Genomic DNA, 13,234 nt, shown 5'->3' on the forward strand with positions numbered 1-13,234 from the left:
TTCACTCACTCCAATGTAGAGAAGTTCTCTCACATGGGGTTTCTTATGGTTGGCCCTTGGTATTTAGCTCGTTGTTCATGATACTATGGTTTTGACCCATGGTATAGGATCTAAATTATTTCAACCCCTGTTTGGATCCCTTGTATTGGTTTTCGATGGCTTTGTCCCATGGTTTGAATAAGGGCTTGCCTATAAAAAGCAAAAGAGATCACTTGGCTACTTACTTGTGAAATTTGAATATCCTAAGATCTGAAAGTTTGGGTGATTGGTTTTAAAAGCTAGATCTAAATCAAGGAGAAAATTTAAGGTGAATCTATTGATAAGTTGTGATCTCTCGGGAACATGATCAGATCTATGGATCTGACTCGCTGTTGCACATTGGAGGACTATTAATTTGGACCTAATCAGAGGTTCGTAGGCGATCCACGTCGTGAGTGCCGGGGTATGCAGTGCAGAAGAAGGCGCAGTGCGGGGGTACGCAGCGTAGCAGAAGGCGTAGTGTGAGGTACGCAGCGTAGGAGAAGGCGCAATGCATAGGTACGCAGGGAAATAGAAGAACAAGTCGCAGAGTTATGCTATCAGGCGAGCAGTGCAGGTGCGGATCTGAGCAGAGGTACACAGGGCAGCAGAATGAGTGGTGCGAAGATACATAGAGCAGTAGACCGACCAGGTGCAGATTTGAGCAGTTTAGACACAAAAGAGCGACGGGTATTTGCAGGCCACTATTGGTGAAGTTGCGAACCTATATTGAAACATTTTTTGGGTGTATTTTATCTATTGCTATAGAGTTTTGGGTTTAGATTTCTAGTATTACTTTTTTGTTTACGGTATTCTGAGAAGTTGGATGATTCATTGGTTGATTGTATAAGGAGATTGGGTGATTTGCATGTACTTGATGATTATTTGATATTCTTGGATCCAGTTTGAAAACTAATGAAACGTGGTCCCTAAAGAAGTAAAAGAGCAAAGGGGGTTGTAGCTCCGTCCTAGGAGAGACTGGAAAATGAGAGAGAGTTGTAGCTCTCTACAGGTTGCAACCTGCGTACTGGTAAAGGACTGCATTAGTACAAAATCCTTGTAAAAGAAGTTTCTAATTGAAAGAAGATAGAGACATATTGCAGTAGTTGGTTTTCACCCACATTGGGTTTCCACCTTATATCTGGTGTTCTTTGGTGTGCCTATCTATTTTTCCTGTTCTTTTTCATTATTATATGGCACTGACATACAAATTAATGATCAATATCTGAAGAATAAATTAAATTATAAATCTGGAAGGTATATTGAAAAGAATTTCATAATACTACTTCACCCCGTCTCAGTATTATTTCCAACACGAAGGCCTTTGTTGCTTCTGGAGTCCATGAAAATGCATCTTTCTTCAATAGTGTTGTTAGAGGTGCTTCTATTCTCCCATAATTCTTAACAAACTTGCGATAATACCCTATCAACCTGAGAAATCCTCGCAGATGCTTTATGGATGTGGAGATTCTCCATTTCTTGATGGATTTAATTTTGCTAGGGTCTACCTTAACTCCTTCATGAGATACAATATGACCCAGATATTACACCTCTTGTACTCCAAAGAAACATTTGGATCTTTTTGCATATAATTGTTTCTCCTCCAATAGTTGTAGCACCCTATCAACATGTTCAACATGATCCTTCCAAGACTTGTTGTAGATTAGTATATCATCAAAAAATACTAACACAAATTTTCTAAGGAATGGTTTGAAAAATGAATTCATCAAACCTTGAAATGTTGAAGGTGCATTGGTAAGGCCAAAAGGCATGACCAAAAATTCATAATGACCCTCATGAGTTCTAAATGCTATTTTTGGAATGTCTTCAGTCTTCATTCTGATTTGATGATATCGTGAATGAAGATCAAACTTGGTGAAGTAAATTGATCCACACAATTCATCCAGTAATTCATCAATAATAGGAATGAGAGACTTATCTTTAATAGTGAGCTTGTTGAGCTCCCTATAATCTAGACACATGCGCTATGATCCATCCTTCTTGTGCACCAATACTACTGGAGCAGAGAAAGAACTTTGACTCAGTTGAATTATACTAGCCTCTAGCATTTCTGAAACCATACGTTCAATTTCACTCTTTTGGGATAGGGATATCTGTATGGCCTGATGTTTCGAGGAACACTTCCTGGAATCAGATGAATAGCATGATCATGATCACGAATAGGTGGGATATCTTTGGGAGTCTCAAATACCTTGGAATCATTGTCCAAGACTTTTTGGAGATCTGGAGAAATAGATGATTCCAATGTGGAAACATGTAGTGAACATAATTGTGCAATTACACATTTTTGTTCCTTTTTTAGAAGCTTTGTCATACCGCTAGAGCTGATTATCTTTATTGGTTTCCGTGCAATACCCCTTAATTCAAATTCCTTTCCTTCCACAGAAAATTTCATGAAATGTTCTTGAAAGTTAAAAGCTATTGTACCCAAGGATTGTAGCTATTGGACTCCTAATACAACATCAACACCTCCCATTGGAATGGAAAGCATTGGGCTAGTCAATACATATTCTCCCATGGATAGCTTGATATTATGGCACTTTCCAAAGCAATTTATTGTTCCTCCATTTGCAACCATCACTTGACACTCTGGTGCTGGATATAAGAATCAATTCAATTCTTTTGCTACCTTACAATGAATAAAATTTTGGGTACTTCCTGAATCAATCAACACTATTACCTTTTCCTTCTTGATTTTTCCTTCTATCTTGATGGTTTGAGAAGTGGTAATTCCCGCCAATGCATTACAAGATATGCTTGGATTCATTTGTTCTTCATCTAGTCTTTGTTCCTAGAGTATATCCTCTTCTTTTGACCTTTCTTGCTCCTTTTCTTCTTCCTCTTCACAATCCATGTACAATAATTTCTTCTCAGCACACTTATGACCTTTAGTGTATTTGCTATCACAACTGTAACAAAACCCTTTTGCTCTTTTTCCTTCCAATTGTTGTGGTGTCAACCATATAGGTTGTGGAAGACTAGCGACAACAACACTTCCATCTTTATAGTTGTGAGTGGTATGCTTCCTGGTTGCCATAATTTTGCTTTCCATTTTTCCTGCTAACCTGAATGCCTTCTCTAATGAATCAGGTTCCCAAAGGTGAACATCATGTTGGATATTATCTTTTAAAGACCCTATGAAAACATCAACCCTGTGCTCCTCTGCAATATTTTTTACCCTTATGTTCAATTTTTGGAACTCCTCAATGTGCTCCATTATTGAAGCCTTTTGTTTGAGACTTATCAATTGGCTAAAAAAAGGTGTTGCCTTTTGTATCCTCATAATGTGCTATCAATTCTTCTGTAAAAATTGCCCAAGTGATAAATTGTTTACGAGAGCAAAGCCATTGATACCATACAAACTGATTTGGTTCCAAATATAAAGTTGCAATACGTACCTTTCTTGTGTTTTACACATTATTGAGATCGAAAAATTGCTCCATCTGTAATATCCATGTTGTGGGATCCTTGCCATCAAAATTTGTCATATCAATTTTTGGAATATGGTGCATCTTCGATCCAACATTAGAGTCTATGGAATCATGATTAACATTTCCTTTGTTTGCATCATGAGTTTCCTTTACTCCCCTTTCACCATTAGTAAGTATTTCGTGTAGAAAATTTGTCAAATCTGCCTTCAAATGTATCTTCAAATCATCAATCTTGGCTTCCACGCCCGTTATCTTAGATTCCATGCCATTTATCTTAGCTTATGTTAGCTTTTGTGAGAGTGAAATTTGTTGCACTTGGTCTTGTAATTTTGATATATCATGTAGCATTTCTTCCTCTTCTTCATGAGTCATACTAGAGCTTTCAGATTTCTTACTATGTGTTTGCATTTTCTTTCCTCAGGGCATCAGTTATTGATACTAATGCTCTACTATGCCCTTTGAATTCCTTCAAAATATTTTTTCAAACCAAGCTTAAGCAAAAATTTAAAAAATCTACACACCCTTTTTCACTTTGTAGGAGCTTGATATTGGCTCTGATGTATCTCTATAATTTCAGATCATCTAGTTCTGAAATTGTGACCTATGGTAGCCCTCTGTGTCCTCTTTCCAATGCCACTATCCTGACCCCAATTGGATTCTCCAATGAAGAGTTATGCCAAATATCCCACAGTGACCTGATTATATACTAATTCAGTAGAGCGAACTTGTACGACGTGCCACATGTCCCTGTTTCGACCTTTAGCTCTGTAAAATATATACAAGAAACTACAGTCCGTCCTCTTTATTTACCTTCTTACAAAATTTCAATCCGATGCTCAGAGAGAAAGTTATTATTAGTTTCCCCAGGTCACCTGTTTGGAATGTAATTCAGGAGTTTGCAGAAAGACCAACTTCCTTAGATCATATCTCCGCAAATATAGCGCGAAAAGCTTTGAATTTTGGACCCAAGGTTCAGTGCGATTTCATCTCAAATGTTTTTTTTTCTTCTAAAATGTCGTAAAAAAAAAGTTATAGTAAAATGCCATGATGACCTGTTTGGAGCAGCGAAACCCTAGAATCCAAAGCTCTGATACCAAATGTTATGAAACCAGCTCAAGAAAAGATAGAAAAGATAGATCAACGCTTTAGAATTCAGCCTCTTTGAGAGGGCAACCTCCTTTACATTACATAAATGAACAATTCTTGGATGATTCAAATGACAAAACCTCCTTTCTATATCTAGGAGTCTAAGGTGTCACAATATAACCCATCCGACCTAACAATAATAATATAAAGCCACAAAAATAACAATAGAGGGATTCTATGGGGCACAGTAATAACAATCCGGGGACAATAGGGGCACAAAAATATTAATAAGGGGTACAACTACAATAGTAATGGGGTAATCACTAGTATTATAGGGACCCAACATCTCTTCCATTAAAGATTCGGCCTAGAAACCTAATGGTATGGACATCGATTCCTTTTTTATTGACCCCAAGCATGCAGTTGACATCCTAGTGGAGAGCAGTGAACCCAAGCATATGGAAAAAGAGCCTGAAAGTATCAACTTAGGAGATCTGGACATATTTGGCCTTGTGTAAGCATGCAAGAAGAAATAATTTGATAAAATCTCGGCAAGACAACTGGAAAGTCTAGAGGTCATCCTATCTAGAGCACATCAACAATGATCTTTAGGAATTCAACCAGGAAGTCAGTGGGATGGAAAGAAGCTGCCCAATGATACTAAGAAAAGGAGGATAGAGACAGATCTACAAAGAACCATCCTCATCGAGGAAATGTTGGTGGAATCTGGTAGATATTCTAAATTAAGAAAGTACTACAGACCGCTCCCCAATCCTGAACCATGAAGCTCACATCCTGGAATTTAAGAGGGTTAAATAGCCCTGGGAAATAAAGAATGATCAAAAACATGATATAGCAGGAGAAACCTCATATTTTCTTCATGCAAGAAACGAAATGTAACAGTACTTTTCTCAGCACCATTCTCTCAAAAGCCTGGCCAGGTAGCCACACAATAGTAGTGGACATTATAGGAGGCTCTAGAGGAATTGCAATAGCATGGAATCCATAGGCCATTGCACTCATAGACTTCCATGCAACCCATCACTTCATACAAGCTACCTTCCATATCATAGGGACCAATGTGCATGGTCACCTCACCAATGTTTATTTTCCACAGGAAGCTGTGAAAAAGTCAACAATTTTGGACATGCACCAACTCCACTCGGATTGATCCACTTTGGATAACGGGGGGGGAGACATCAGTATGATCACCAAATTAGAAGAAAAAAGAGGAGGCCGATTCAGACTGGGTAATGAAAGTGAGCACTTCAAGGAATTCATTCAAAGAAATTGGGTAATTGTTGCCTTTCAACAATGGAATCTATACTTGGAATAACAAAAGAGTCGGTCCCCAACAAATTGCTTCACGAATAGATAGATTTCTAATTTTTGATAATGCTATCCACCTGGTAGGATAACTTTCAGCCTTAATTTTTTGACTTTCAGGATTGGACCATTGGCCCATTTTTCTTCAATGGTAAAGACCCGAAAATTCCACTCGAAGACCCCTCCGCTTTGAATCATTCTATTTGATACATCCAAATTTGAATGATCTAGTTCAAACTATGTGGAAAAGTTTCCATCCCCCAGCAGGCCCCAAAATGTTTCAATTACAACAAAAGCTTAAATTCCTCAAAGCGCACATCAAGTATTGGAACCATGCCACCTTTGGGAATATTTTGAATCCTCAAAGAGGCCTAGCTCAGGAAATGGAGAAATCCAGCAATCCATCATAATTGATGGAAGGATTGAAGATCTCTTAAAAGAGGAAAAGAACATTGAGAAACAGATTGTAGAAAGAGAAAAGAAAGAGGAAATCTTTTCGAAACAAAAATCCCGAATAGGATGGTTAAAGGAGGGCGAGAGGAACACAAAATTCTTTCATCACACTGCCATATAGAGGCGAATGCGTAACAACAACACCCAAATTCAAAATTGGCAGGGAGATCGATTGGAAGGACTTGAGGATATTGGAAAGGAACTCCTCAAACACTTCAAAGCAGTCCATCAAGAACCTCATATCAACAGACAGCAAGCAACTGAAAATATTCTCGCACACATACCGAAAGTGATAATATATGAACACAATCAATTGGTCCTTCGTCTGGTCTCCTTAAAGGAAGTTGGAATAGCTATGCAACAACTCAAGAAAGGAAAAGCACCTGGTTCAGATGGTTTTACCTCCAACTTCTTTATAGATTTTGGAATGTTATCAAAGATGAAGTCTGGTAGGTAGTGGAGGAATCAAGAGCCCTCCACTGGATGCTCCCCTCTTTAAATGAAACATTCATTACTCTCATCCCCAAAGAGGAACAGTCAAATACTCCAAAGAAATCTAGGCCTATAGCCCTTTGCAACATCATTTACAAAATCATATCTAAAGTTATTGCTTCCTGATTGAAGCCATTGCTTCCCCTACTCATCTTGTCAGAACAATTGGGCTATGTGGAAGGAAGCCAAATCATAGACGGAATCATCCTCACCCATGAGATCATCCACTCCCTTAATTACCACAAAAAAGCTTGTATGCTTCTTAAAATTGACCTCTCAAAAGCTTTTGATAAATTGAGCTGGATGTATATTCAAAAAATGTAGTCAGCCTTTGGTTTCTCACCTGCCTGGGTACGATGGGTTATGAGCTTAATCTCCTCTACTTTCTTCTTCATTCTTGTTAACGAAATTCATTCAACCCCCTTTCAACCCACTAGAGGTATCCGTCAAGGAGTTCCCCTCTCCCCCTTTCTCTTTGTTCTCATGGCTGATGGGCTGGGTAATATCATCAAGCATGCTCTCCATGAGCATCGGCTTAGAGGAATATCCCTTCATAATTCCCCTGCCATCAGCCACCAACAATTTGTGGATGATAACATGTTATTTGGGCATCCTTCAGTCCAAGAAGCTCAAAATTTCAAGTCCCTTCTTGATGATTTCTCAACAGCCTCAGGAGCTAGCATCAACACTGTTAAATCCAAAATCTTATTTTTTCATACTCCCACTATAACAAAAAACTCTATAGCCCACATTCTAGGATTCTTTGTTGCCTCTCTCCCCTCCAAGTACCTCGGTGCCCCCTTAACTGATTTTGCTCTTAAGCACACCTCTTGGCAATCGCTCCTAGACAAACTTGAAGCTTGCCTCACATCCTGGACTTTTAGAGCCGTTAACATGGCAAGTCAGCTAATTCTAATCAAGGTTGTCCTGCAGTCTATGCCTGTTTATCTCTTCTCTATTCTGGCAGCACCTAAATGGGTGCTAAAAAAAATCAAAGATCTTCAAAGGAACCTTTTATGGAAATCTTCTAGACATAATAAAAAATGGGCACTGGTCAAGTGGGCAACATTTTGCCTCCAAAAATACCTTGGAGGTATTGGTCTTCGGGACCCTCAACAAAGTAATGTAGTCGTGGGAGCAAGAATCTAGTGGAAGTGGCTTTCAGCTCTGCACACGCCCTGGGTGATCCTATGGACTGCCAAATATGATAACAACAGATTGATAAATGACTTGATCTAACGCACAGAAACGGAAAAGGGCTCCCTTATCTAGAATGGAGCTAGACATCATAGAAACATGATCCATCAGCACGATTTCTAAGAAATAAGAAACGACAACAATGCCCGCTTCTGGATGGATTCTTGGCAGCAAAGACCCAGGCTCAACAACATAATCACACTTCCATAAACAGAGGATGGGGATGCTCATCAACGGAAAATGGTTAACCAGTACTGGACTCCCACCCTCGATCAAGGTTATAAACAATGGAAAAAATCAAAGCACATCATTAGGTAAGGAACATAGTTAATGTACAAGGAGTTGGACACATAACTTACCAATAGGGACATCATGTTCTCTGGAAAAAAGGACGTCCTACGATGGGGATACAAACCACGTGGGACTTTTACCACATAAGAGGCGTACAACCTTTTGATTAATACTCAGAATAACAAGGATCCTCTGGGACAAAGTTTGGTCTCCTAAAATATGGCCCAAGATTTCCACATTCCTATGGTTGTTATGTCACAAAAGAATTCTCACATGTGACAACCTAAGAAAAAAAATTCCACAGACCCTCAAGGTTCCCCAACTGCAAGCAACAGGAGGAAACCATACAACATCTCATAGACTCATGTTACTTGGCAAAGAAACTTTGGGAAAAAACAAGTTTCAGATGTCGAAAAGATGGCAAAGTCAAAGAAGACATTACCAAAACTATCCGCAACTGGGCTAAAACTCCGTAGAAGAGCCACCTACTAAACTCCCTATGGAGAATCATTCCAGGCCTCCTCATCTGGACTATATGGAAGGAAAGGAATCGACATATCTTCAAGAATCAAACCACTCCCATAGAGATCATCTAGAGCAATTTCTGCAACAACCTTCAGGAAACACTAGCGCTCCAAACTTGGAGTGATGATGATTTTCCCACCTCTCCACAAGAGTGGATCATCTGGCAGAATTGGAATCTTAGGATCATCCAGACTCAAAAGCATCCCAGTAGATCCTTCCCACTTCACCAAACTTCCAGTAAATGGCTCCCTCTGCCACCAGGAATCACCCAATTAAATTTTGATGGCACTTCTAAAGGCAATCTAGGCAAGGTTGGACATGGAGGAATTTTCAGAGATCACAATGGCAAACCTTTGTTGATTTGGCTAGGCACAACATGATGGGACATGAACAATTCCACAGAACTGGAAGGATTGTGGCAAAAGTCTTCATCTAGCCCAACAACATGGCTTCTTTCCCTTAATAATTGAAGGAGACTCTCAAATTCTTGTCAATATGGCCAGTTAAATTATATAGGGAACTCCAATACACAAGTTGTCCTGCAGTTGGAGATTAGCAGCACCATTACAAAACATTGAACAATGGCTTGCAACCAATAGAGCAATCAGCTTCAAGCACATCAAGAGAGATGGCAACAAAGTGGCTGACCTCTTGGCAAATTTAGCAATGGCCAGTGATCAAACACTATACTCGGGGTCGCTTGACATTATAAAAGATGACACTCATCAATAGGACTAAACGATGTAGAACCCCTGGATGCGGGTGGTAATGCGGCTATGACGCTAGTCTGGCAGGTGGCCGAGCCACATGGCCTTCCATGCTCTCACCTGTGGGAATTTAAGGCAGGCCTCTATCTCTCGGTTGGCACAATTAATCCATTGTGCGGATCGAGACCTTCCCCGTAAGCCTAATATCATGGATCTGAGCCCTCAGCAGGCCTCCATTCAGCCTCTGAATTGCTCTGGCCACCCTGCTGCAGCAGAGCCAAACTCTCGCAATGCAACAGGGCGGTGTTGTAGCCTTCTCAATTGTGTCGACCTGGGAAATGGCATTCACTTCTCCCATTCTATTTACTGCACCTTGCATTTTGATGCCTCAACCCTGGCCTCTGTACCTGAGTTGAATCCCCCTGTCATTCACAGTTTTAACTCTGCTGCCCTCGTCGAGCTCCCTATCTGTAACTTGACCATTTCGGCTCACTCCTCGCTGCAACACCCAACTCAGAGCAATATGACACGACTTTGTCACCGCATGTGAAGCAGGCGGGGATGTAGCTGCGGAAAAAACATCTGCCCTCCTTCACCAATTCCCTCTGCATTGACTTGCCCTTCACCCTCCCTGCCCCCCAGCCCACCCACTTCCCATTTCCATGGCAGTCATCGAGTAACCTATAGTGGAGGAGGACGAGCTCATCCTGGTGCGACTCATTAGGCTGATGGGACCACCCAAATTCCCATTCTAAGTGCTACCACCTAGTCTGCTCAATTTCGTTTCCTTTGCTCCATGGACAGACCTGTCGTTATAGCCACCATTTCGGAGGAGTTCAGGGAGGAAGTTGGTACGCACAATGATCAAGAACTCAACCCAGTGAAGAACCTGGTTCATCCGCCCCCCGACCATGTACAGAAGATAAAGAGCGCCATCAATCAACAAGAGGCCAAGGATCATCCGACCATGGTTAGACCGAAGGCTTCAAGCGGCAAGACTACAAGTGCAGCCAAAGGAGGTTAGGATCAAGCCAGAGAGACACACAACAAAATGGATGGCAAGCAGGCAGAGGACACTGATTCAGGCGAGTATGGGTGTTCGATTGTGGAGGAGAAGCCACCGTCGTAAGACACCTAACACTTGCATCCAGAGAGGGCACGTGTCCAGCTCGGTCTTTTCAGTAGTTTGTCTTTTGCTGCTGTTAACTTTGACCGTTAATTTTGAAATTCACCATGATAGTTAATTTTGACTTTGGAGATGTAGCCCCTGTGCGGGCAAATGGCTTTTTCATTCTCTCGTCTTCGTACTGGTTCCCATCCCAGGGCAGTCTCGTTTTAGTTTTGATGTTTAGACTAGTCATATGGTTGTTCTAGACCCGCAGAGGCTGGGGCCTCACTGTAAATTACGTTTCCATTAATAGATTTAGTCTTGCTTAGAAAAGAAACATAGATATTCACAAGGTTTATTTAAATCCCTTGTTGAAATATTTTTGTAAACACTTTTTTTTTTTTACTTATTTTTTTTTATTATAGTCAACATTTTTTCTATTTATAACATAATTTTTAATTTTATTTTAAAGGGAACAAACCGTCGATAAACTTACACATCCCCTCATTATGGGTTGTAGAATGAGGCTCTTAGCTCAATAAATAATATTAGTTAATAATATTTCTTAATTTTTGGTGATGACCTTCAACAATATAATATTTTATTAATTATTTTATTTTTGTGATAATTTTTTCTCTTTGTTAATTTTTTTGTTTAATTAAACTATATTTAAAGTACTTGGCACTTACTAGCTACTTTTAGCCCCTGTTTTTAAAAGGGTAATTGCAAACCAAATCTGACCCACACTAGGAAAATAGCGAAGTAATTGCCCCTAAAATAGGCGGAGCATTAATCGAAGTAAAAAATAATAAAATAAAAAAACCCTAAAAGCTCTAGGTTTGGGTTATGTTAACTAGAGTTAAGAAAATATAATTAAAGAAAAAGCAGCGAAAAACCCCTGCCATGGTTATTTGGGTAAGCAATCAAGCTATAAATATATGGACTCATTGCCCTTACCTCATATCGCTCATCTCATATTGTTCGAGCAAAAGTTCGTTCATACTTCTCGAGTTCGCTTCGCTTATACACAGAGAAATTCAGTCATTTCTTTTTATTCAGATCATCTTTTATTCGGATCATCCATTAGTTGGGGAACCATGGCCACGGAAAGCAAGGTGACTTTGAAGAGCTCAGATGACGAATTGTTTGATGTCACTGAGGCTGTGGCATTTGAATCTCAGACCATCAAGATCATGATCGAGGGCACTGGCACCGCCAACGCTATTCCGCTGCCAAACGTTTCTAGTAAGATACTCTCGAAGGTCATCGAATACTGCAAGTACCATGTCCAGGCTCAGAAGCACGCACATGAGAAATCGGCCATTTCCGAGGACGAAATCAAGACTTGAGTTCAAGAATTCGTTAAAGTCGATCAGGCCACTTTGTTCGATCTTATCCTGGTATTTTGCCAGAAAGCCTTATCCTCTTATCCTGGTATTTTGTTAGAAAGCCTTATTTAATTAGGAATTTGATGGTTTGGTATTCTTTGAACCAAACTGACGTTTTTCTTATTTGTTGTTTTGAGGGGTCTAGTCTACCCGAATTGCCCCCAACCAAATGGTTTGGAACCTATGAGAACAGTTACCGATGGCTTCTCCAATCAATCAATGTTCCATAAACTAATTGTTTTTTTTAAGTTCTGTTCTTTTTTAGATGCTAGAAATCTTATGTGGAAGATTGTTTCCCATGTATTCTGAGATCCTTCAATTATCTCTGTTTCCCCGTCATCTCATTCCATGTAATTGTCCTGCAATAGCTTCATCGCTTTCTTTAGTAATGTTCTGCACATGTATATGCTTATTCAGGGACCAGGCTATAGATACATTTGTATATTTTACCGAAATTTTGGCTTATTAAGCTTTTTGGGTTTTTTCAGGCTGCTAATTACCTAAACATAAAAAATCTGCTAGATCTTACATTTCAGACTGCTGCTGACATGATAAAAGCGAAAACGCCAGAAGAAATACGTAAAACTTTCAACATAAAGAATGATTTTGCTCCTGAAGAGAAGGAGGAGGTCAGGCTTAAAAATCAGTGGGCCTTTGAATGATTTTAGGGAATTGGTGCAAAAACAGTATATATATTTCTGTGCCATGGTCTTTGGTTTTATTGTAGTCGGAAATTTGTTTAGAAACTATTAATGGTAGACATTTTTTGTTTGAATTCATCAACTTCTAATACTATGCTGGACTGGCTTTGAACTTTAAGGCCAATGGTTTGTTCTACTTGAATAATTTTGTAAAGATCTCGGAGCAACTCCTTAAGTAGTATTTTGCTTCTTGAATTTCTGATAAATATTGCAACTATTTTGCTGGCAACTGTGTAGTGAAATGGGTTCCAATTGTATGTTTTTAACATTTTGATTTTTTTTTGAATTTATGTGCATTGGATGGTTTTACCATTTTTAATTTCCTTGCTATTATTATTGTACAAACGAATGCGCTCAGTTTAGAGTATTATTGCACGAAGGAATGGCCTCAGTTAAGAGGATTATTGCACGAATGAATGGGCTTCAATTGTGTGGCATTCTTGTATATTTTTTACTATTGCTATTATTATTATAGTAGTACAAACGAATG

At 39.5% G+C, this 13,234-nt stretch overlaps 1 pseudogene; it reads left to right on the forward strand.

Moving 5' to 3' along the window:
• The first annotated feature begins 11,752 nt into the window (after nucleotides 1-11,752).
• On the forward strand, nucleotides 11,753-12,961 carry LOC149171133 (SKP1-like protein 1A; annotated as a pseudogene).
• Nucleotides 12,962-13,234: the final 273 nt, after the last annotated feature.

Source organism: Pinus tabuliformis, chromosome 4_2, assembly GCF_031772625.1.
Source record: "Pinus tabuliformis cultivar Carrire ecotype Pingquan chromosome 4_2, CPIR1, whole genome shotgun sequence".
NCBI lineage: Eukaryota > Viridiplantae > Streptophyta > Pinopsida > Pinales > Pinaceae > Pinus > Pinus tabuliformis.